The sequence below is a fragment of the Misgurnus anguillicaudatus genome, chromosome 2 (genome assembly GCF_027580225.2).
Source record: "Misgurnus anguillicaudatus chromosome 2, ASM2758022v2, whole genome shotgun sequence".
Classification (NCBI taxonomy): domain Eukaryota; kingdom Metazoa; phylum Chordata; class Actinopteri; order Cypriniformes; family Cobitidae; genus Misgurnus; species Misgurnus anguillicaudatus.
The window spans coordinates 38,841,344-38,865,584 of NC_073338.2; the positions used below are offsets into that span (position 1 = coordinate 38,841,344).

Sequence of the window (24,241 nt, forward strand, 5' to 3'; positions counted from 1 at the left end):
GGTCTCGTGATACCGGTAAAGACTATCAGGTCATATCCCAACTCAAAACCATGGATTAATTCACAGATAAAATATCTCTTCCAGAAGAGGAAACTTGCCTTTAGGCAAAAGGATTCCGCTGGTCTCAAAGAAATAAATCGGGATATTAAAAATGAAATCAGTAAGGCGAAACATAATTATAAGAGCAAACTCGAGCAAGATTTTGCAAACATGAACACCAGGCAGGCATTTCAGCGTGCAAGGACACTTACTGGACAAGCCCTTAAACAGACTACTTGTGTGTCGAATCCTTCCATCTTTGCAAGTAATCTTAATAATTTTTATGCCCGTTTTGATACCTCTGACTTTTCAGCAGAATGTGACAGCCTTTTGGACTCTCTGCCTTCTCAAGAGTTAAATTATGACTCCCTTCTAACTAGGCAGGATGTTTATCACCAGTTCATTAAGTGCAAACTGAACAAAGCTCCTGGGCCGGATGGCATTTCGGGCCGGGTCTTGAAAAGTTGTGCCTTGGAATTAACTCCTATTTTTCATTCTCTCTTCCTTTGCTCACTATGTACTTCAACAATACCTGCCATTTGGAAATCATCAATTGTCATTCCTGTTCCAAAAATAACGCATCCAGTCGAGTTAAATCATTACAGGCCTGTATCATTAACCTCAATTTTAATGAAATGCTTTGAGCAAATCGTTAAAAACATTATGCTTCCATATGCTACTCCATCTTTAGATTGTTTACAGTTTGCATATAAGCAGAAGAGAGGTACTGATGATGCAGTGGCCTGTCTCTTACATTGTCTGCTTCAACATCTGGACATTTCGGGGAATTATGCCAGACTTCTTCTTATTGACTTTAGTTCGGCTTTCAACTCGATTCAGCGTCATCGGATGATAATGAAACTACAGAATGTGCAAGTTCCATCACCTCTAATACACTGGATCTATAATTTTCTTTCTAATAGACCCCAAGTGGTTAAAGTGGACAGTACACTATCACCAACCATTGTCCTTAACACCGGTGCACCTCAGGGATGTGTACTTAGTCCATTACTTTTTATTATTTACACAAATGACTGTCAGAGTCCAGTTACAACTACTCAATATTTTAAATATGCAGATGATACAGCAATTCTTGCTCTGCTTAATGAGGATAATGACTCTCTTATGAACTATCAAAGTTCTGTAGCACATCTTAGTAAGTGGTGTGAGGATAACTTTCTGCAACTCAATATCTTAAAGACTAAGGAATTGGTCTTTAGCACCCAAAAAAATCAGAACCATGTTTCTAGTACTATCATAAATGGAGAGATAGTTGAGAGAGTTGAGAATTTCAAATATCTTGGCATTATTTTGGACCAAAACCTCAATTTCAACCAGCACTCTTTAGGGGTTTACAAACGCTGCCAACAAAGACTGACATCTATTCGTAAGCTTAGGCACCTGTCTGTTCACCCAAGTCTTCTCCTGCTCCTGTATCGTAGTATTATTGAGCCAGTCCTTACCTATGGTGCCATTTGTTTTTTCTATTTGCTTACAGTTACCAATAAGAATAAATTCTTAAAGGTAACTCACTTAGCAAGTAAAATTATAGGCATCCCTGTCCCAAATTTAGCAGAGAGTGTATCGACACTGACATTGCGAAAGGCAAAAAAAATTATAAGTGATTCAAAACATCCTCTTTACAAATATTTTATTCCTCTGCCCTCTGGCCGTAGGTTTCGGGTACCAATGTGTAGAAAGGCCAAGTTTAGTAAGAGTTTTGTTCCTGTGTCTATACGAGCTCTAAATACATAGGAATTGGCCTTTGATATGTCAGGTATGCTCTCTCTATATATAAATGTGTATATGTTTATGTTGTCAATATGTTATGTATGTTTGAATCATGTATGTACGCATCTATGGTGGAAACAAATTTCCTCTTGAGGATAAATAAACTAATCAATCAATCAATCAATATTTAGTCATAATAATTAACGGTAAACGAACTTGGCTTGCTGTTTTTGAAGGCAGCTCGACCTTAGGTCGGGTTCGATCCCCAAGTTTAAGTGAAGGAGGAGATGATGAGGAGAGATGAGAAGAATTGCGGCCGGGCAGAGACTCCCGTTTACGATATGATTTTAATGATGATTGACACTGTTTAGGTTCCTTTCAAACCTACGTTAAAAGTGTACCCGTTAAAATATTATTACTGCAGTTAAAGAGTTTATTTTGATCACGGTGTCACGATCGCTGGATAATTCTGAAATAACTTTTCAGTCATTTGCGATGTTGCAGGTTGAACGTCTTCGCGTATACATGATTTACGAGGTACATTTGCAAATGATTCATAATACCTCTGTGCTCATACTCAAACACTAAAGACAGCAATGTGATTGCTGATGCGCTGGGAGAGAGAGAGAACGAGAGACCGCAGCCTTGTACAAGAGTGGAAATTATCGATGTTATTTGAAGTCGGCTCTTAAAGGACAAAATATCACATAAGCTATTACGTAGCTGTTATACACATTTTTTCAGAACATTCTTGCGACCCAGTGGTTGGTGGCCTCTGCTCTAGGTAGTGCTTACGCATAATTACATCAATCAAAATGTTTTTAAAAACTCAAAATAGAATTGTCTCGAAGGCCCCCTAGTGTTCGGGGCCCTGGGCTGCAGCCCATGTTGCCCATTAGGATAACACGGCCTTGGGTAAGGGGAATAGAATACAGTTTGTATGGTATAAAATGCATTACGTCTGGAATGGAATGTCCCCACAAAACATGGAAACCAGTGTGTGTGTGTGTGTGTGTGTGTGTGTGTGTGTGTGTGTGTGTGTGTGTGTGTGTGTGTGTGTGTGTGTGTGTGTGTGTGTGTCAGACTAGTTTAGGGATACAGTCTAGAGTTCTTCAAACACCACATGGAGGACGTCAAATAGCAATTTTTATATTTATTTTAAGTTCTTCCAAGCCAGTACAGTGCAAGGTGTTCACAGGTGCAAAAACATGATAATTCAAAAAGAAAAAAAACGTTAACATATAAAAATAATAACCTTGGAATAACAATTATATCAGAGTACTCAGCATATATTGCTCTCACTACCGCCAGTCATAGACTAACCCTGCGTTCCAGTTAGTTTTTTTATGACCTTCCCTCGCTAACTTCCCTCAGTCTCGTTCACATGGATGTACGTCATTGCTTACGTTGTACGAGTGCCCACTGCTGAAACACTTGAAGTAGGTTCAAATGGATCGCCCTAAGCCCTTGATCACATGGAAAGTGGAGACCGCCCCCTCCATGTGCAAAGCGCGAGTTGCTGAAGTGACGTCACAATCGTGATGCATTGTGGGATATGGAGCTGCCTGAAGTGTACATATGAAGTAGACTAGGGGTGCGTTCCACTCCAGTTTTAGACTCGCGAACTTCCCTAAGCACCATTTTGAAGTGCGTTCCACTTTGTCAAGTGGACGAGGGAAATTTGTATGGACAGACCCTCGCTCCCTCAACTTTGACCGAGGGAGCGAGTCTGCTTCATATGTACACTTCATGCAGCTTCATATCCCATAATGCAACACGATTGTGACGTCACTTCAGCAACTCGCGCTTTGCACATGGAGGGGGCGGTCTCCACTTTCCATGTGATCAAGGGCTTAGGGCGATCCATTTGAACCCACTTCAAGTGTTCTAGCAGTAGTGGGCACCCGTACAACGTAAGCAATGACGTACATCCGAGTGAACGAGACTGAGGGAAGTTAGCGAGGGAAGTTCATAAAAAAACGAACTCGAACGCAGGGTAGCTCCCTCAGTCAAAATCGAGGGAGCGAGGGTCTGTCCATACAAACTTCCCTTGTCCACTTGACAAAGTAGAACGCACTTCAAAATGGCGACAGGGATTCCCCATGAGTGTTTAGGAAAGTTCGCGAGTGCATGTCTAAAACTGGAGTGGAACGCACCCTAGTGATGGTCGTTTTCGAAGCACTGCTTCATGAGGCTTCGAAACATTTACGAATCTTTTGTTTTGAATCAGTGGTTCGGATGTTTCAAATCCGATGTTTCACCACTAGGGGGAGTTGATCACATGACCAGTGTCTAATATGTTTAGATGAACTCGGGTCAGTTTTATTATGCACCCAGCAAACACACCCATGCGGGGACCAAATGGGTTGCACCTGGGCTGATATCTGGGGCCCACCTGGGCTACCCAACTGGGACCCAGCTAATTTTGTCCTCAGTTTCCATGGAGCCCCCACATGGGTTTGCCCAGATGGGTTCATGATGGGTTCTTGGTGGGCACCTTATCGGGCCCATATGGGTAGACCAGGTAAATCCCATTTGGGACCCACATGGGACTACCCACATGGGTAAATGATGGGCTCTTGGTGGGCACCTTATCGGGCCCATATGGGTAGACCAGGTAAATCCCATTTGGGACCCACATGGGACTACCCACATGGGTAAATGATGGGCTCTTGGTGGGCACCTTATCGGGCCCATATGGGTAGACCAGGTAAATCCCATTTGGGACCCACATGGGTCTACCCACATGGGTTAATGATGGGGCCCAGATAGGACTTATACAGGGCACTTATGGGTCATAACTGGTATATTTATAGGCTATACTATATTGTTTTGGGTTACCTTATTTTACAATAACCCCCTAAATACAAAAATTCCATGTAATACACTACAATAAAATCTTAAAGTTATTCAATGAACAGAAAACAGTAGTTCATGCTTTACTTTTACAATTTATTAACAATTTGATCTTGACTTAAAATTACATTTAAAACTTTATAAAACACAACATTAAAAATGAAAAAAAGAAAAGTTAAGCTTACAGGGTTCATCCTAAAAAATTTTTTTGTCATTAATTACTCACCCTCATGTCGTTTCAAACCCATAAGAGCTTCAATCATCTTCAGAACACAAATTAAGCTCACTGATCTCATAAAAAATATCTTAATTTGTGTTTTGAAGATGAACAAAGGTCTTGCGGGTGTGGAGCGACGTGAGGAAAAGTAGTTTATGACAATTTTTTCTTTTTTTGTGGAGCAACCCTTTAATTAACTCTTTAAAAAGTTTAATTAACTTCAACTAATTAACTGCATAAAACAATACAAACAAAACAGCATTAGGGCAGCTCCTCACTCCTCTGTTGTCACTGTACCAACGGCCCTTTGAACAGAAAAAGAAAATAAATTAACCATTGTGCCACTTTTCTTCATAAATTCCACTTTTCACAGTTCAAACAGATGTGTCAGGTTACCCTTCATGACATATCATGATTTAAAAGGGTTAGTTCACCCAAAAATGAAAATAATGTAGTTTTTTACTCCCCCTCATGTCATTCCACATCCGTAAGACCCTCGTTAATCTTTAGAACACAAATTAAGATATGCATAGTCAGCAATGACATTTCATCTCTCAGGATCCATTAATGTACTATACATATATTTAAAACAGTTCATGTGAGTACAGTGGTTAAATAATAATATTATAAAGCGACCAGAATATTTTTGGTGGGAAAACAAATAAAAAAACCTTATATAATGATGGCTAATTTCAAAACACTGCTTCAGGAAAAGCTTTGGAGCGTTTATGAATCAGCATGTCGAATCATAATTAAGATCGCGTGTCAAACCGCCAAACTGCTGAAATCACGCTGATTCAACACACTTATTCATAAACGCTCCTGAAACTGTGTTTTGAAATCAGCCATCAGTATACAAGTTGTTATTGTCAGGAATAATGGATGAACCCAAGTGCAAGCGATGTCGGGGGTAAACAGAGAACACTTTATAACAAACTTGAAAACAAAAGCCCACTAGGGAGCAAAACACATGAACAGCACACAATTACGAGAGACTAAACATTTAACTTGACTTAAGACTGTAGACATGAAACTAGACTGACTGGATTATACTTGACTTAAACAGCATACACAAGAACCATGCAAAACGAACGTGCAACTTGACAATAGACACGGGGGTAGGGCTGCTGTAGTCAACCAATGAAAAGCTTAGTCGACCAAAGTCCTGTCCTGCGCAACGATTAGTCGACTAAAAAAAGACGTGATGTTTTGCATATTTTGATTGAACAATTATTAAACAACTGTCATAGAGCATTTATAAAACGACAACGAAAAACATCAATAATAAATAAAACTATAATAATAATACAATTTCTTTGAAAATTAAGTGATTTTTTAACTGCAAAGTGAGGATCTCTGTCCTAGGTCTATAGTGACAGTCACAATCGCGCACCTGACCACACCACACACTACAAAAAAAAAACTGCTAAAATAGCCAAATAATCTTAACAAAAGCTCTCCTTTATACAGGCTGTATATTCTTCTTTACTTTCGAAGCTATGGGTTAACTTTTGTCCAGCCGATCTGGACGTTTTAAAACACACACACACACACACACACACAAAAATCCCAAATAGCCTAAAAACAATCCTATTAATAATAGGCTGTATAGTAGGAAGGCCTATAGGTTTATTTTCGTTTTTTGTTAAATTATTTAGGCTATTTTCAAACGTGTCAAGTGTACAAATTAAAAACAAAAACATAAGATAGCACACACTTTTTTTAAACCCTTACAGCGCAAACATATCACGCAAACGCAGCACCGAATCGGATGACAAATGGCTCCTTAGTTTTGAAATGGTTTGGGTAAAAGGTGATTGCGTTGAAAATAAAGGCGTTTGTCTAGCGTTAGAAGCTCATTTGAAACATTGCCGCGGCTCATTTAAGAAAATGACAGCTCCGAAGAGACGCCGCTTTAGTTTGATTTAGTTTCGCTTTAGTTTATGCTAGCAATAATAAAGAAAGAGGATGATCATCATCACCTTATCTGTTGCCACTGAAATGTAGATGTAATGTATTTCCAAATCTAAGCCCATCTTATGCGGAATGTTGCCTAATAGACTGCAACACGATAAAACCAATGGATAAAACAGGCACCATCAGAATGCATAAAAGACGCACCGGCCACGGCAAATCTAACTCACTGTGAACGAATGCAGCAAAGATATTTAATGCTAATGTATGAGGCATATATGTTTTCATTTATGTCATCATTTATGATGAGGTGTGTTCTAGTTAACCATGCAGAGCAAGTTAACGCGCCGCACCGGCGCCTCCATGTCACGGTTATTATATTGTCTGCTTATATCTGCTTTTTATTTATTAAATACATACAGTTGGTTGATGAACCGTTTATTAAAATTAAGATACAATTTATACAAAACGAAATTCACTTTAAAGAAAGGCTTTCTACAAAGCAAAACTTAATTAAGTGGTAAACGTCATTTCTGAGGATTTACAAAAACAAAACTTAATCTGCACTTTACTGTTAGCCTAAAATACGTAAATGTTAATAATTTGGAATACAATCAGTAGAGACTTTCATTTTAATTATTTTATTGCTGTATTTTATTTACTATTCGAATGAAGGAATTTACAAAAAAATAGCCTTTAGCGTTTACTTTTTGAAAACCTTGCGAGCGTGCAAACCGAAACACCGTGACCTCGCGCCAAATGTTTTTATTTGTTTATTAAGTACAAACAGGTAAGTTATGAAAAATTGAGTGTGAGGGATCTGTTCACTTCACACAAAAAGATCTTGGAATGAGATGACTAACTGGTGGTTGAGGAGAATCCCCCTTTTATATGTAAAGCGCTTTGAGTGCTGCAGAAAAGCGCTATATATATGTAACAAATTATTATAATAATTATTATTATAACTGTAGTAGCATTTAGTCCACTGTCTATAATAGCCTAATTTAGAGATCACTTTTTTTAACCTACAACCGACAGCTTTCACCCGTTAAGGTTTGTAAAATGCAGCCAGACAAAAGATTTAGATTTCTTGGACATTTTGCCGACTAAAGCAAAAACAAGTAGCATTCTTACTGAATGAATACAGCAAAACTACCTATATTCCTTACTGAGCGCGAAGCAGCAGTGCAGCCATGCAGCCACAGGTGCGGTTCCAGAGTGTTCTACGTGGTGCGCTAAACTGTGGAGCTGTTACAAAATAGCCTAAATTAAAGCGTTTAAAGTTGGGAATAAATATAGGCTAATTATATTTAGAATACAGCAACATATAACTGCTTATAAAGGAATAAATATCAAGGAGTAAATCAATGAAAATATCTTTATTGGTAAAAAAAATAAATTATGCAACTGGTCGACCAATGAAAATGTCAGTCGACAAAGATGGCTTCGACCGATTAGTCGACTAAACGACTAAAGTTCACAGCCCTACACGGGGGCATTAAATAAAGTAGCAAATCAAGAGGGAAACAGGTGCTAAGGATCAAACAATAAAAACCAATGACGATGACAATGTAATGATTCTGCCCTCTTGTCATTTTATTATTCCAGTCTTGAGGCAGGATCATGGCAGGCCCAGGTTGTTTGTGTTTTTATGTCTCGTCTCCTGACTCCGCCCCCTCGTTTCCCTGTTAATCATCCCATTATTGTTTAACCCTTGTCACCTGTTCCCTCTTGATTTGTTCCCTATTTAATGCCCTTGTGTTCTCTGTCCTGTGCGGATTCGTTTTGTAAAGATTCATGTGATACTTGTGCTGTCTTGACTCTAAACCGGTATTCCATTTGTGCCTTTGTCTGTATTTACCTGTTTATCTGTAAGTTAGTGTATTGTCAGTAAATTGTTCAAGTTTATTCCTGTCAGGAATCTCCAGGTAGGAGATAGAGTGAGAACCCAATTGCAGGATAGATGAACAAACAGGCTTTATTATAACAAAAGATACAAAACAAAAACCTACGAGGGGGTAAAACAAGGCAAAGATAAACAGACAATATGTATAAAACTGACACTAAACTAGGACTGAACAAGACCTGACTACAAAACAATAAACTTGAACAATTTACTGACAATACACTAACTTACAGATAAACGGGTAAATACAGACAAAGGCACAAATGGAATACCGGTTTAGATTAAAGACAGCACAAGTATCACATGAATCTTTACAAAACGAATCCGCACAGGACAGAGAACACAAGGGCATTAAATAGGGAACAAATCAAGAGGGAACAGGTGACAAGGGTTAAACAATAATGGGATGATTAACAGGGAAACGAGGGGGCGGAGTCAGGAGACGAGACATACAAACACAAACAACCTGGGCCTGCCATGATCCTGCCTCAAGACTGGAATAATAAAATGACAAGAGGGCAGAATCATGACAGACAAGGGAGCGGGGTAAAAGAGACGAGACAAGGAAAACACGTGGCCTGATATCAACACACCGTGGCCAGGTGTTCCCACACAAAACATGGTACTGTCAGAACCCTGTCAAATTGAACTAGACATTAAAACAAGACAAGATTCTGACCGGATCCTGACAGTTATTTTGTGTTTTAGGTGCATCAAAAATGTAATTATTAATATTGAACCACTGTACTCGCATGAACTGGTTTAAATGTTTTTACTACAATAATTGAACTTGACAAAGGACATGTCATTGATGTCCCTCCAGAAAAACGTGATTATGCGATTGCATGATTCAATGCCTAATCAGCCAAAGTCTGCATATTTATGCGGGGGCCGCATTTTTTTCAAATACCCCGCACTTTCGCAGCATAAACTGCAGATTTTTGCACGCAAAATATGCGGGGCTTGCATGATTTCATAATCCCCGCATTCTCATAGCAAAAATCTTAGCAGAAAATTGAAAAATGTTGCACTTACTTCACACAAGCGCAGCCATGTCCCCTGTTGATATGGGAACATTATGAAGTGACGTGATTATGTGATGTGAACATCATTGAAAAGCTGCAAAAGCTGCAGTTTTTGCAAGTTCCCACAATTTTTGCAAGTTCCGGGAATTTCAACGCATAAAATTACATAAATATCCCGCATATTCCATCGCATTTTTTAAGAAAACGTGCCGCAAGATCAAGGATTTTTGCCCGCAACAATCACAATAAAACTGAATTTTTCTGGAAGGACTGGTCAATGCAGGCTTCAGTGAGCCACTGTATTTAATCAAAAATATCTTCATTTGTGTTCTGATGATGAATGAAGGTTGGGTGTAGAATGACACGAGGGTGAGTAATTAATGACATTATTTACATTTTAGGGTGAACTAACCCTTTTAATTCACAGACAGGTCAAAATATTTAGCATGCCAAATATTACACCATTTTCTTGACAATCTTTGATAATTCACACAGTGATTGTCACTCGCAATGAGCAGCAATTTACCTATGATTTCGGGCATTTGCGACTTTGCAAAACCTGTCGGTGGGTGACAATAAGGCCTAAAATTGCCTATACCTATACCTTGAAAACCGTAAAACCGTGAAAATTTCTGAGACAATTATCATACCGTAAAAATCTCATACCGTTACAACCCTAACCAGAAGTAGGTGTGCAGTTCTGTGGGTTCCCAGGACATGTTTGAAAAGCCATGATTCAATATCTTTTGGCTATGATAATATTAGGATCACATGTTCCCACAAGTTAAAATTTGCAAGACAAAACTAAGCTAACAGAACATGTCCCCTCCCGGTCACTGTATGTAATAGCACACAAATGGTAAAACATTTTTGAATTTGCATTGATTATTCGTCTTTTTAAAGTTTGTATTTCCATTTAAAATGTAAATCTTAAGGCATTTACCCATCTTGTTGTCCAACTCGTGCCCTGGCAGTGCGATAACCTCCCCTGTCCCTGGCACCGATTAGCCACTTGGACACTGCCTTCTCTGCCTCTTTTCTTGTTTTTGTATTCGTTAGGGCATTTTTTTCAAACTTCCTGTAAAATACATAAAAAAGCATTAAAGTGAGATTAAATTTAATCTGAGCTCTTGCAAGAAAGAAGCAGTTATCTCCACATTTTTCAGGAGATACAATAATGGTATCGGATATAATATTCTGTCATACACAACTGTTTTTTCTGTATTTTTACAAAAGCAACAAGAGCAACATTTTTAGTGCAAATGTTTATTAACTGAACAAACACAGAAACAGAAATTTGTGTTATTATTTATACATAATGTCATAACTATGTCAACAATGTCAAAATACTCATCTCAGCAAGGATTCATATAAACATAGTTGGTCATATCTAAAGTGAACATAAAAGAAATCAGACTTGTTTCATTATTTGAAATCCATGTATTAGGTCTTAAAAGGGACAGCAGCCTATAAAAACCTGCTGCTGTCATTGGTGTTAATCAAACAAAAATAATTTTACAAAGATTAATCTATATTTGTAATGATACAGTTAACACTATGGTGTTATTTTTCATTTATACATTTTTTTGTAGCTGAATAGTACTGTTTGACCTAATTTAACTTCATTCTATTGTATTTATCTATGCTAGTAACATGTATATTTGTTCTTATTTTATTACCTCACTTTTCTTTAATAATGTTTTAATTTTATTATTTACAGTGTTGGACATGTTACTTTAAAAAGTAATTATTTATAGTTACTTCTCACAAATAATAAAGTAGTTACATCATTACAAAAGTAACAATTGTGTTACTTATGAAAACAAAAAATTGTGTTTTTATGTTATGTTTGTAAATTCATTTATTTTATTAAGAAAAGTGAACAGCAGGTCACGTGACCCGGAGTGAGATGGCTGCCTGAGTTCTTAGCTCCGCTCAAATTCTCAACTATTTACATCTTTCTCCTCCGATTTTTTATTTTAAGTCATTGAACGGACTTATAACTATGTCAGACACACCTTCTGATAAAGATTTTCCTATTTTTGTCTCGACGCGCTCGCAGAAGGCTAAAGAAAAAGACAAGAAAAAGCCTACTCACCACGCGCCTTCGGCAGACGCTACAGCCGAATCTCACCCAGATATGTCGTTGATTTTTTCAGAAATAAAGGCCAACGAATATTAATATATTCATAAGAATGAATGGGTCTAGGCTAAATGCAAACACATTCGCGACGCACTGTGCACACATTTAAAAAAGATAGGTATGTATTAATTTGTCTAAGTTGAGGTAATAACATAGTTTAATATGGCAAAAGGGTAGACAATTCCTTTAACGAATTTGTAGAAGTTACGAATGAACCCGCCTCTCTACGTCCTCCCGGCCGCCTTCACCAGAGTATTAATCTTTTCCCCATTTCACTACATTTCCCATAATGCCTCTTACCTGGGACTGATTACGTCGCCACCTGCAACCTATCATGAACTGCCTATTTAAACCCCTGTGAGACTCTGAACTGTGCGAAGTCTTGATTTGCCCTGTGTAGTCATTTCCGAGCGTTTATCCTGTGATTGTATTTCTTGTTGTGACCTGGACTGTTATTTGGATTATTCGAGTGTTATCTGCCTGCCTTTGATTACTGCCTGTCTTTGGATTATTGATTATTATCTGCCTGCCACTGACCACTGCCTGTTTTTGGATTAACGATTGTTATCTACCTGTCTCGACCCTGCCTGTCCACTGTTTATGATTCTGGTTTGCCCCTTACCTGTGATTATTAATAAAACTGCAAATGGATCCTCTGTCTCACGGCTCCTCGTTACAGTAGAAGTATAGCACTAAGTTGAATGCAGTAGTTAACTGTTAACTAATCAATGTAACCATTTTTTATTTCTCATAGAGAACTACTAAGACTTATTATATACAGGTTCACAATTTATATAATGCATGTATAATTCATTCTAAAATGAAGACCATGCTTAACTAGTGAGCATGAAAGTAATGAAAGTGTTACCAAATCAGTCAGAAGAAAATAACATTACTAATTATTATCAATATTCTAAAGTTTTAGTATTTTGAGTATCTTTTGTGCATTTGCTATTTGAATTAGCACTAAATAAGGGGGTTCTTTTGAGAGGAAATAGACATTTTATAAAGATTAATGTTAAATTAAACTTCTAAGAATGCATATATTGAACTAAATGTGAACACTTTTAGAATAAAAACTAAAAGTGGTCGCTGCAAGCACTGTTCTGTGATCACAAAACAAATGGGAGCAGACACAATTAAACAGTTTCGTCTTGTAATTACATTAGAAATGGCACGATCTAGGGAACTGGAATGTCTAACAGAAATTCTAACTTGACAAGAACACATGTTTTGTTAAACATTATGCTTTGAAAACAATGTATTCTGATTAAAATTTTATTTTTTCATTTTATTATTGTATGCAATTACTAGGTTCTTACCTTGAACACACTGACAGTGAATTGCAGCAGAATGGCAAAGTGATGGCGTGCTGTGAGATTCAAGGAGGTGTGGGGGATAAGTATAGCTGAATTCAACTAAATTAATTGGGGGAAAGAGCACAGGAATACAAAGGGTTTCGTGATTCAATATATGATAAATAATATAATATAATATATATATATATATATATATATATATATATATATATATATATATATATATATATATATATATATATATATATATATATAGACATATGCACGCACAGCATATACAGTGCCCTTCATAAGTATCAGGACAGTAAAGACAAAAAATTTCTGTTTGCTGTGGAAACCAGAAATTGAAAAGATGAATATCACTATGTCACTTTTTAGTAACCTTTGTTTGTGTTTCAACAACACATGCATGCTTTATCAACAAAGAACAACAACCTGGTGACTTATATGTGTTTTACCCAAATGCAAGATTAAGGTCAAACTGATCTTACACATTGTCTGATTTTCATGTGTTAACAATTAATGCATGAGGACACAGTTCAACACTTCTAAGCCAATGGTCTCAATATGCCCACATTAGATAAGAGTAAAATACAAATGTGTTGTTGTTCCATTGAGTATGTTAAGAAGTAAAAAATAAATAAATATGATTCTGTACTTTTCTCACGTTCATATTTTAATGTTTAGACATTTCTTGACTCCACAGCAAACAGATAAATTTTGTCTGTATTGTCTCAATACTTATGAAAGGCACTATTACAGTATGTGTGACACTGCAACATAAACAAACAATACATATTAAAGAATACTTTAGAGAAACACATAATAGACAAGCATTTCTATGTCTCAATGTTAATGTTTACAGCTTATAGCTGAAATATTAGACAAATAAACCTGCCGAGTTTTGCATTTACTATGGAATGCATATAAAGTAAACTCAGAGAATCTCCTAAGATGGTCTAAGTACATTGACGGTTTACAGTTACATGAAATTCAAACTGATTTTAGATGCTGTGAATCTCATGTCACGTGTAAGAAGCACTTACATTATACTGTAACGTATGCAGCGAATCAGACGTCAATCATTGGTGGATTTTCGTCATTCTGTGCTACAGTCACGTGGAGGTTGCGCACGTGTGTATGACGGCAAACAGCACGCGCATATGGCGAGTACACGTGTGAAGTTTTCGCTTTTAATAGTAGATTGATATTCACGTCATCCAATGTTCTGCGTGTTTCTTGATGAAACCGCATCAGACGATTCAGTTTCTGAAGCGATCTGAACAAATCAAACTGATTCGCGAACCAATTCAAAAGTTTTTGGCCCATTTGCTTCGTAAAGAATCGATTCAAAAGACTCATTTATTTGCAATACTTTGTAAGGAATCCACTTAAACGAGTCATTAATTCGCAAATACCCTACACGAGACTGCAATTTTAAAATAAAATACACATTTCGTCATGAACTAAAAACATTAACGAAGGAACGCCGCACAGTGTAACGTAAAAGCACAATTTCCATTAAAAATATGCTCAATAAGGGTAAAAGTAAAAAAATATTTACTTTTCAGACCATATTTTTAAGATTTATACAGTGATGGCGTACATTATTTTTTTATCGTTTTTAAGGCGGAAAATGGCGCGATCTTGGGAACTAGATGTCTAACTGCAATTCTCACTTGACAAGAACACATGTTTGTTAAACATTATGCTTTGAAAACAATGTATTTTTATTAAAATTAAAATATATATATATATATTGTATGCAATTATTAGGTTCTTACCTTGAATACACTGACAGCGAAGTCTCCTCATGAAAACTTTAGCAGAATGGCAAGTAATTGAGCGCGCCCGCGAAAATCAGGGAACGGTGGGGGATGGGTATTGCTGAATAAAATCTCGCGAGATCCATCCTGCAGTTTTGAAAACTCTCAAATTAATTTTTTTTTACTTTTTTCGTGTTTACGGTTTACAGTTACATGAAATTCAAACTGAGTTTGATATTTTAAATTGCACAAAATTGGGTAAAATAGCAATTGTGTATTGTGTTGACAAAACTTTGATTAGATTGTGTTAAAGTGGCAAAATAACAATAAAAGCATTTTCAAGGACCATATTTGTGTACTATCTACTCATGTAATTAAACTTTGGGATTCACAGTGTTTGCACTTGTTTTCTTGTTAAACTGAATTAGTAGCCCATTTTCAGCCCATGTACTCATTTCCCATGACTAAACCAAGTAGGTCCCACATGGGGAGCCCACCTGGGTTTGCCCATGTGGGACCCACTTAGTTGACCCCAGATGGGCCCCAGATAATATGCCCATTTTGAGCCCATGCCCACTCTGTACCCATCTAGCCCATTTGTAACCCATATGGGCCCCACATACACGTGTTTGCTGGGGCAAGTTCATAAAACATTTATCCTTCTGACAAATAACACTGCCATTTTGTCTACTTTTTGTATAGGCAGATTTAATGACAAAAATGTGCATAATTAAAAGGGTAGTTAGTTTTAATCATTTGTTTGCCCTAAATAAAACTAAAAACACATAATACACTTTTAACTATGTCTTAATTAAGTTAAATAATTTTTTAAACATATTTTAACATTTTAATTTTTTTTAACATATTTTAATAAAAACTTGCTATTATTTTGTAAAAAAAGTGTAAAATGTTTGGACATATCTGCTTTTACACTATTTTGACCAGCAGGGGTCGCCAGCGTGTGTGACTTTCGAACTGCTTCACAAAACTGAATCGAACCAAAATTGAACCAATTGCTTCGAAGCTTCGAAAAGCTTAGTTTCTCCCATCACTACTCCCATCACTATCATATGCTGCGTCCCAAACTGTAGTGATGTTACCAGTGACACCGAAGCTCCGGGGCGTGTGTCAAAAAAATGAACCGATTTTCATTGAAGCTTTGTATCGAAGCTTGATTCGTTCTGGCAAAATCACCTGACCAATGACGTCCGAAGCTTCGTTTCACTCACACCCACGTGACTGCTTCGTTATCTGATTCAAAGGTTTTAAATTGTGCGATACGTGGCGCGCCCTCATGGGTTGTATTGAAGTATTGCGTTACACGAAATCGATTACTGTATAGTGAGTTTATAATATAAAATATATATATTGGATAGTAGTAAAAAGTATTTTCTGCACCACTTAATACCATGATATTTTTTAAACGGTTCACACTTTATACTTTTAAGACCAGTCTTTATCCTTAATTTGTTATTTTTGTTTGGAGTTACCATTCGTTTGAAATGGAACATGCTTTGGTCATGTATTTTATATATTGTTACATTTATTTATTATTCTATCCTTAATTTGTCAATCCATTAATTCTTGCTTCTATAATTAATACGCTGTTTGGTTGTGAAACATTCAGTGATACAGCACTTTCACCCGCAGAGGTCCTCATCGAGCTCTGATTTGAAAAGCTTCGAGTAATGACCCAGATAGCAAGCATATGTGGGCCACATGTGGATTTCAGCTGTCACATTTGGTCGAGATATGGCATGGCTGAACATATATGGGCCAAATTGTAACCATATCTGTTTTGCCATAGCTTCAGAAATGGCGGGAATGTTCTTTTGGTTCACATGTCATTTTGAGGTATATGGCCCACATAACAAAAAATACATGAGAACCACATCTGTTTTAGATATGGCACACCGTAGAAAACAACGGGTTCTGGTTGACATTTGGGTTGCACTTGGCATTTTTGTAAGCCAACCCCGTTCTCACCAGCTCAATATAATGTGTTTACAAAAAGTTTGTTTTGTCCTCACAGATGAACACAATTTGTATAATATTTGAAGTCTAAATTCATTCCTAGAAATTAAAAGCAAAAAACTAATTTAGATAATTCAAATAAAAAAATCCGCGGCACTCAGGTGAGGCGTGTATCTGGCAGTCCACGCCTAGGCCACATCTGTCCTCTCATTGGTGGATCAGTGACGCAATGGCAGCGCGCAGACCATTTGACCGTAAGGCGCCATTTTACACTACTCGTACTTCAGGTAAGTGGTTTTAACATTTTCGGATTGTTTCGAAATAAAACTTTTCAGAAATATTTAACGTTATGTGACAGTATGTCAGTTGTTAGGGTTTACGTATTTGTTTTACTAAGAAGGGTGTTCGCAAAAATTTACTTAAACGTACGAGCAAAATCTCTTAGTTAGTCTGCTGTGAAAACATTTGTGTTCGACAGTGCCTTAATTTGAATCAAATCTGAAAATGAATTGACCAAGATTTACTCTGTACAACTGGAAAGAAAGCTGTAAACACTATGGTGAATTTAGCAAACATGTTGTTAGGCACACGGAGCGGAGTTTTCTTGTAACGTTAACTGCTTTTATTTGGCTGCGTTTATTTGAGCCCAGACGGTTGCGTTTACACGCAGTTCGGTTATTTAACTTGACAACCGCATTCAATAACCGACCTCACACCCATACATTTTCGGATTTCACGACCGCATTAACAGAGAAGCTGAAGCTGTACTGTGTGAATGGAATCGCACTGGACAACTAGTTGTCTGTCACGTCATCCGGTGCTCTCTGTTATAGTGCATGAAAATGATTGCAAACTGCGAATTGCTCCACAAGTTAATGCGATATTGCCTTCATAGACGCCACAGAGCGTATTACATTGCGCAGAGAGTATCGTGTAGCCCAGTAAGTGAGTTATATATAGGGTTTTGCTCTGCAAAAGTATAAAACCTTTAAAGTGGACGATTAATATAATGTTAAATATAATGTTAAGTGAATAATTAAAGGGATAGTTCATCCAAAATAAAACGTGGCTATTTATTTACTTACCATTTTTCTTCAGTAGTAGAGCAATAGGGCTTGGGCGCCGCGTTGCATTCTGGGACGTGGCGGCCATGTTGGTGGCCTAGCGAATGTAATCATACATCAAGTTGAACGAGGAGAAGCGGCAGAGTTGGGAGAATTAAAAGAAAGAAAAAAGATGTTAAAATCCGGAAAAGTATGTGTAATTTACTGGGATACGTTAAACAGGGAAGCAGGGACCGGTATGTGGACAAAATCGGAACTATTAACGGTTGGGATCCATATGAAAAAAGAGTCATTTAAGATAACAGCGTGGTTGTTGTAAGAGCACGATTTCACGCCAATCTGTAAGCAAAGTCACGTATGACCTAGCTTCACAACTATCTTAGTTAATGCAGCAGTTTTTGCTGTCAGCAGAGGGATAGCAACAGAAAGATGAATGTTGAAATGTTCCCGTATTTTGGGCGAGTAAACCGGGACATTTCCCTTATGTTCAATGTTGACTTAAGCTATATATATTAATATTCAGATGTTATACTTCACTGTCGTATATATAAATGTCATTTATATGTCATGTATACACATTACTGAGGGGTTGAGGTTAATGTTTGGTTTCCGATATTGAATAAAACATAATGAAGTTTTGTTCTTATCTGTCATTTTTAATGTAAATTACTTTTAATGTGTTACTTTATTATTAATACAGCAACGGTTTACCATGGTTGAAAAAATAACGACAAATTAATCAAATTAAGACACACGATTGAGAGAAAGTATGTCTATAAACAGAGCGCAGCATGGAGCGCAGCAGTAAAGGAGGCAACCAACATGGCCGCCACGACAAGTAATGACGTCACGACGCCCAAGCCCTATACAGAAGTTATTTTGCAGAAACCCCATATGTGATTCATATAATCAATGGAAGTCAACCAATCCGCCACTTTGAAAGCGCAAAAAGCAGATAAATCCAATACAAAAGTAATCTCATGTGTCCTGGTGACTTTTTTTTTTTTTTTTTTTTTTTTTTTTTTTTTTTTTTTTTTTTTTTTTTTTTTTTTTTTTTTTTATTGCTTAAACAACCATACAAAAAACCAAACAACATTCAAGATACAAATCTTAATAGTTTACAAAAAAGTCCAAATAGCAGCATAAAATATAAGTAAACATAATAAACAGTAAATAGTAAATAAATAAAATAAAATAAAAATTACACAAGGGGGTTCTCATCAAAAAATACCTTAAGAAGATTATACAATTTAAGGGCTTTTTTGTTATACACAAATCTTAATGACTTGAAGAAGACCATCAGATCTTTATGAAAAAGTACGAAAGTAGGAGGATTCTTAAAAAATCTGCATTTGTGTATGAAGTAATTGGCCAACAGCACAACATTGTTCACCAAAAATTCAAGATCGTAATTCATAGAAAAAGACAAATATTTGATCGTTTTAAAGTTAAAGTCAGGTATTACATATTTCAGACTTAACCAAATATAAAGGTCATCCCAGAATTTCTTTGAAAAATTGCATGAATAAAATAAATGTTCCAAAGACTCAATGTCTGCTTCACAAAAAGTGCACTCATTACATTCCATATTAAATCTGTGTCGGAGAAACTCATTACAAGGATAAATATCATTAATAATTTTGAACTGAACCTCTTTTACCTTTGGAAAAAGTGGAAAAGTGAGAAATCTTGTTCTAATTTTTTCCACTTTGTCTTTCGGGAAATCAAATATAAGAGGTCTCTTTTTAACTTTACAAGGGGAAGTCTCCATATTAACCAACGTTCTTAAAACTTTAATCTTGCAGCCCTCCTCTGTAAAATTAAGGCCAGACATGCTTAGACTTTTTAATCTTGGAATCACAGGTGAATAACACAATGCACCTTTAACCATCTGAACCAAACCACCAGGAACAGCTTTTAACAAAGCCAAATATAATTTCCGAGTGCAAATAATGTTATATTTTGCACAAAAATTTTCATAACTAAGGAAATTTCCTTCTCCATCCATAATGTGTACAATGGACCAGACACCTTTATCCATCCAGTCCTGAAAGAACACTGATTTCCTATTGATAAGGATACACTTATTATTCCACAAAGAACAACTATGTGGGGAAAAATTGTGTTTGTATATCAGTTTCCAATACAATAATACCTGACTATGAAAAGAAGATAATTTACACTTTAGCTTTGAAGGCTCAAAATCACATCTTAAAAGAAAATCAATTCCTCCAAAAGAATCAAAGATTTTTGAAGAAAAACTAGACCAAACAGAATGTTTATTCCTAAGGAAAGCTTGGAGCCATCTCAATTTAAGTGTGCCATTCATAACATCAAAATCAATAAAATTCAAACCTCCTTCACTGATTGGCTTTACTACATCTGATTTTCTTATGTAATGGTGTTTGTTTTTCCAAAGAAATTTATACTGAATTTGATTTATATCCTTAATCCACCTGTCAGAGATATCTAAAGAATATGCAGGATAAATCAGCCTAGAAAGTATTTCAGTTTTCTGTAATAAAATTCTGCCAAAAATGGAAATATCCCTTTGTAACCACACATTTAACATATTTTGACTTTTGGTTATATTGTCAGCCAAATTCATTTTTTCTCTAGTTTTTGTGTCTTTAGTAATAACAATACCTAAATATTTTACCTCATTTTTTAAAGGAATATTAAATAATTGAGATTCAGTCCGATTATGCACTGCCATCAACTCACACTTTTTTAAATTTAACTTCAAACCAGAAGCTTTGGAAAAATGTGACACTAAATTAACAGCAGCTGGGATCTGCTCTGCATCCTTAAGAAACAGAGTAGTATCGTCTGCTAGTTGACTTATTAATAGCTGACTCCCCAAAACGTTTAGCGGCTTAATATCTTTACTATTTTTCACGTAAATTGCCAAAAGTTCAGCTATTAAAATAAACAAATACGGACTTGTCGGGTCACCTTGTCTAATACCTCTGTTTATTGTAAAACGCTTAGAAGTCCCACCTGGAAGCGATACTGAACTATTAATGTCTTTATACAACATCTCTATCAAATTTACAAATTTGTAACCAAATCCAAAAAACTTAAGTGCATGTAAAATGAATGTATGTTCTACTGTGTCGAATGCCTTATAGAAATCAAGAAATAAAATAAAACCATCATCCTTAATCAAGTGTGCATAATCAATTAAATCCAAAATAAGTCTAATATTGTTGTGTATTAATCGTCCTTTAATAAAGCCAGATTGTGTTTCACTTATAATTTGACTCAACCTAAATTTTAACCTGTTTGCAATAGCAGACGTAAGAATTTTATAATCAACATTTAGTAAGGTAATCGGTCTCAGATTATCAATAATTCTTTTATCTTTGCCTGACTTTGGAATAAGAATGATCAACCCCTGCTTCATAGTTGGAAGTAAAGAGTTAGAGTCGACACATTCCTTTAAAGCTTTAAACAATAAATCTTTTAAATCTTCCCAGAAAAATTTGTAAAAATTTGTAGTCAAACCATCCTGACCAGGAGATTTACCTAAAGGCATTTTTTTAATAGCAGAATCAATTTCCTCCAGTCTCAGGTCTATATCACAGCTTTCTTTAAATTCACTATCAATCTGCGGAATAAAATCTTTTATACTTTCTAGAAAATCTTGACCATCTTTGACAGAATAAGAGGAAGAATAAATCTCTCTATAAAATGAGTAAACTTCCTCAGATATTAATTTGGGGTCTGTGATCACCTTCTCATTAACAATCAAACTATTCACAGCATTACTTTTCTGTCTCCTCTTTTCTAACTGACAAAAATATGCTGTATTCTTCTCTCCTTCCTCCAACCATTTTGCCCGAGACCTTACAAAAGCTCCTTGTGCTTTCATTAAATACAAATTATCTAATTTAGCTTGAAGAGAAAGTAATTTATCAAGATCTTCTTGAGTCATTTGCTGTGTATTACAACAAGTGTTAATTTCTTGAATTAAACTTAACTCTCTTTGCTTCCGTTCTTTGCATTTTTGTTTACCAAATCTGATTGAAACTTCCCTTGTTTTAAATTTAAAATACTCCCATTTATTCCCATTAGAAGTTAAGGTGAGGTCCTCTTGAATCTCAATAATCAAATTCCTTATTTGATTACAATAATTTTTATCCTTTAACAGTTCTGCATTAAACTTCCAGTAGTCTTTTCTAAAGGTATGTTTTGTTGTTGGTGTCAAAGTTAATGAAATAAGGCAATGATCTGTCAATGGTGCGGCAGAAATGGAAACGTTAGTTGCAAACTCAGAATGTTCCTCAGTAATAAGCCAAAAGTCTATCCGTGACTTAGAGGATCCATTCGGTTTGACCCAGGAAAACTGAGACTCAACAGGATGCTTTAACCTCCAAATGTCAATAAGAAAATTTGACTGGCAAAACTCGTGAATAATGTTATTAAAATGGTGACTTGTATAACTAGAAGGAGATCTGTCCAGCCACTCATCTGGTGCCAGATTAAAATCACCTCCAATTAATACACAATTTGTTTGAAATTTCGATTTAAACTGTGTGACAACATCTGTTATTTTAGAGAATAAAATCTTGTTTTGCCCACTGCTATTATAACCATAAACATTAACTAAAATCAGAAAAGTACCTTCGCTATTAACCACAGCAGCAAGCCAATGACCAAGAGCATCAGCCTGAAAAGTCACAACTCTCCCAGGGCAATTGTTAAGGCATATGGCGACACCTGCTGAACGATTAGAGCCATGACTAAACAAAATTGTCTCTCCCCACTGCAACTTCCAAAAAGCAGCATCTTCTTCAGTAGAGTGAGTCTCTTGTAGAAAAACAAAATGTGACTTTTGCCCCTTACAAAACAAAAATATACCTTTGCGTTTTAAATTGTCCTTTAGTCCCCTTGCATTTAACGAACAAAAAGATAGACGAGAATTCAACGAGAACATACGCCCACTGGAACTCACAGTGAACTGGTTGAAAGTGTCAATAAGCTATCGACAATGAGATTAGAAAAATAAAAGTGCAACACTTACAAAAACAGTCTCTCAAAAAGCAACATTTCCCATTTTCCAAAACTTTATCATCAGGTAAAAATTTGCTTCCCTTCAATGAAAGCGAAGGGACCGCGAAAGTATGCCACCTTCCCTTCAGCTCGCGCTTGTTTAATGCGTGGCCAAAGAACTCCCCGAGCCTCTCGGTCTTCTTTGTTTAAGTCCTCAGCAAAATGAATGCCTGCCTCCTTGTACACGGTTGATCCCTTTGACAGAGACCATATTTGATCTCTGTAGATTCGCTTTGAAAACTGTATTATGATTTGGCGCGTGCGATTTCCTTCTCTTCTGCCAATACGATGAACCGTGTCAACCGCTTCTTCCATTCCCCAGGGCACACCAGGAGCAATCTTGGCCAGCAGGGTTATCACCTCCTGTCGGATGTTTTCGTTCGGTTTCTCTGACGACCCTTTGATGCGTAAATTCCAACGTCTTTTGTAACGATCCAATTCTCCTACCCTTGACCTCAGCTCTTTATTTTCTTTTTTAAGAACAGAAAGTTCCTGCTCCAATACAGCTTCCTTCTGTTTGTGAGCTTTCATCTCTTCCTTAACCTCGGAAATGGCGTTACAATTCTCTTCCATTTTTTTGGACAACTCCTCCAGCTTTTTTTCCTGCTTGTCAAATCTTCTGCCAAGGGAGTGAATTGCCTCAAGAATATCAGCATTAGAGATATCATTCACCTGATCAGGCCGCACTTTCTTCATTAAATGAACTTTGCTGGGGGTAACCGGTAGATTCTCAGCAGCATGTTCCTCCAAAATACGCTTGTTAGTTTCAGCAGAAACCTCCATCGCGTTACCATAATCGTGATCTTTTCTGTTACTGCTCGCGGTTTTCTCTTCAGAGTTACGTGCTCTACTTGACATCTTTAGATGATGAAAAAATAATCCTCTGTGAAATCGTTTGGGAAAAGATTAAAAATAAGAAATAAAACTTTGAGACTTTGTTGGTGATTAAACCATGCTGCTATCTAGTACGCCATCTTGGCCGGAACTCGTGTCCTGGTGACATATGGACGTCGTGTGAAGCAAAGCAGTCGGTTTTTGCTGGATATTGAACGCCATTTACTACATTATTAGCGTTAAAGGGGTAGTTCGACCAAAAATTATATTAAACCCAAGATTTACTCACCTCAAGCCGTCCGAGATGCAACACATTTTCAGTTATTTTAGAAAATGTCTTAGATGTTTCAGTTAATCAAATGTTAAGTTACGGGGTCCACGTCCTTCAAGTAAAAAAA

The 24,241-nt window shown here is 36.6% G+C and overlaps 1 long non-coding RNA gene across 1 annotated transcript; it reads right to left on the reverse strand.

The window, feature by feature from the left end:
- Positions 1-4,701: 4,701 nt before the first annotated feature.
- On the reverse strand, positions 4,702-11,104 carry LOC129444379 (uncharacterized). The gene is made up of 2 exons (XR_012358310.1): positions 10,632-11,104; positions 4,702-5,148 (listed from the first exon to the last, which is right to left on the reverse strand). It is a non-coding gene; the product is annotated as an uncharacterized lncRNA (long non-coding RNA).
- Positions 11,105-24,241: the final 13,137 nt, after the last annotated feature.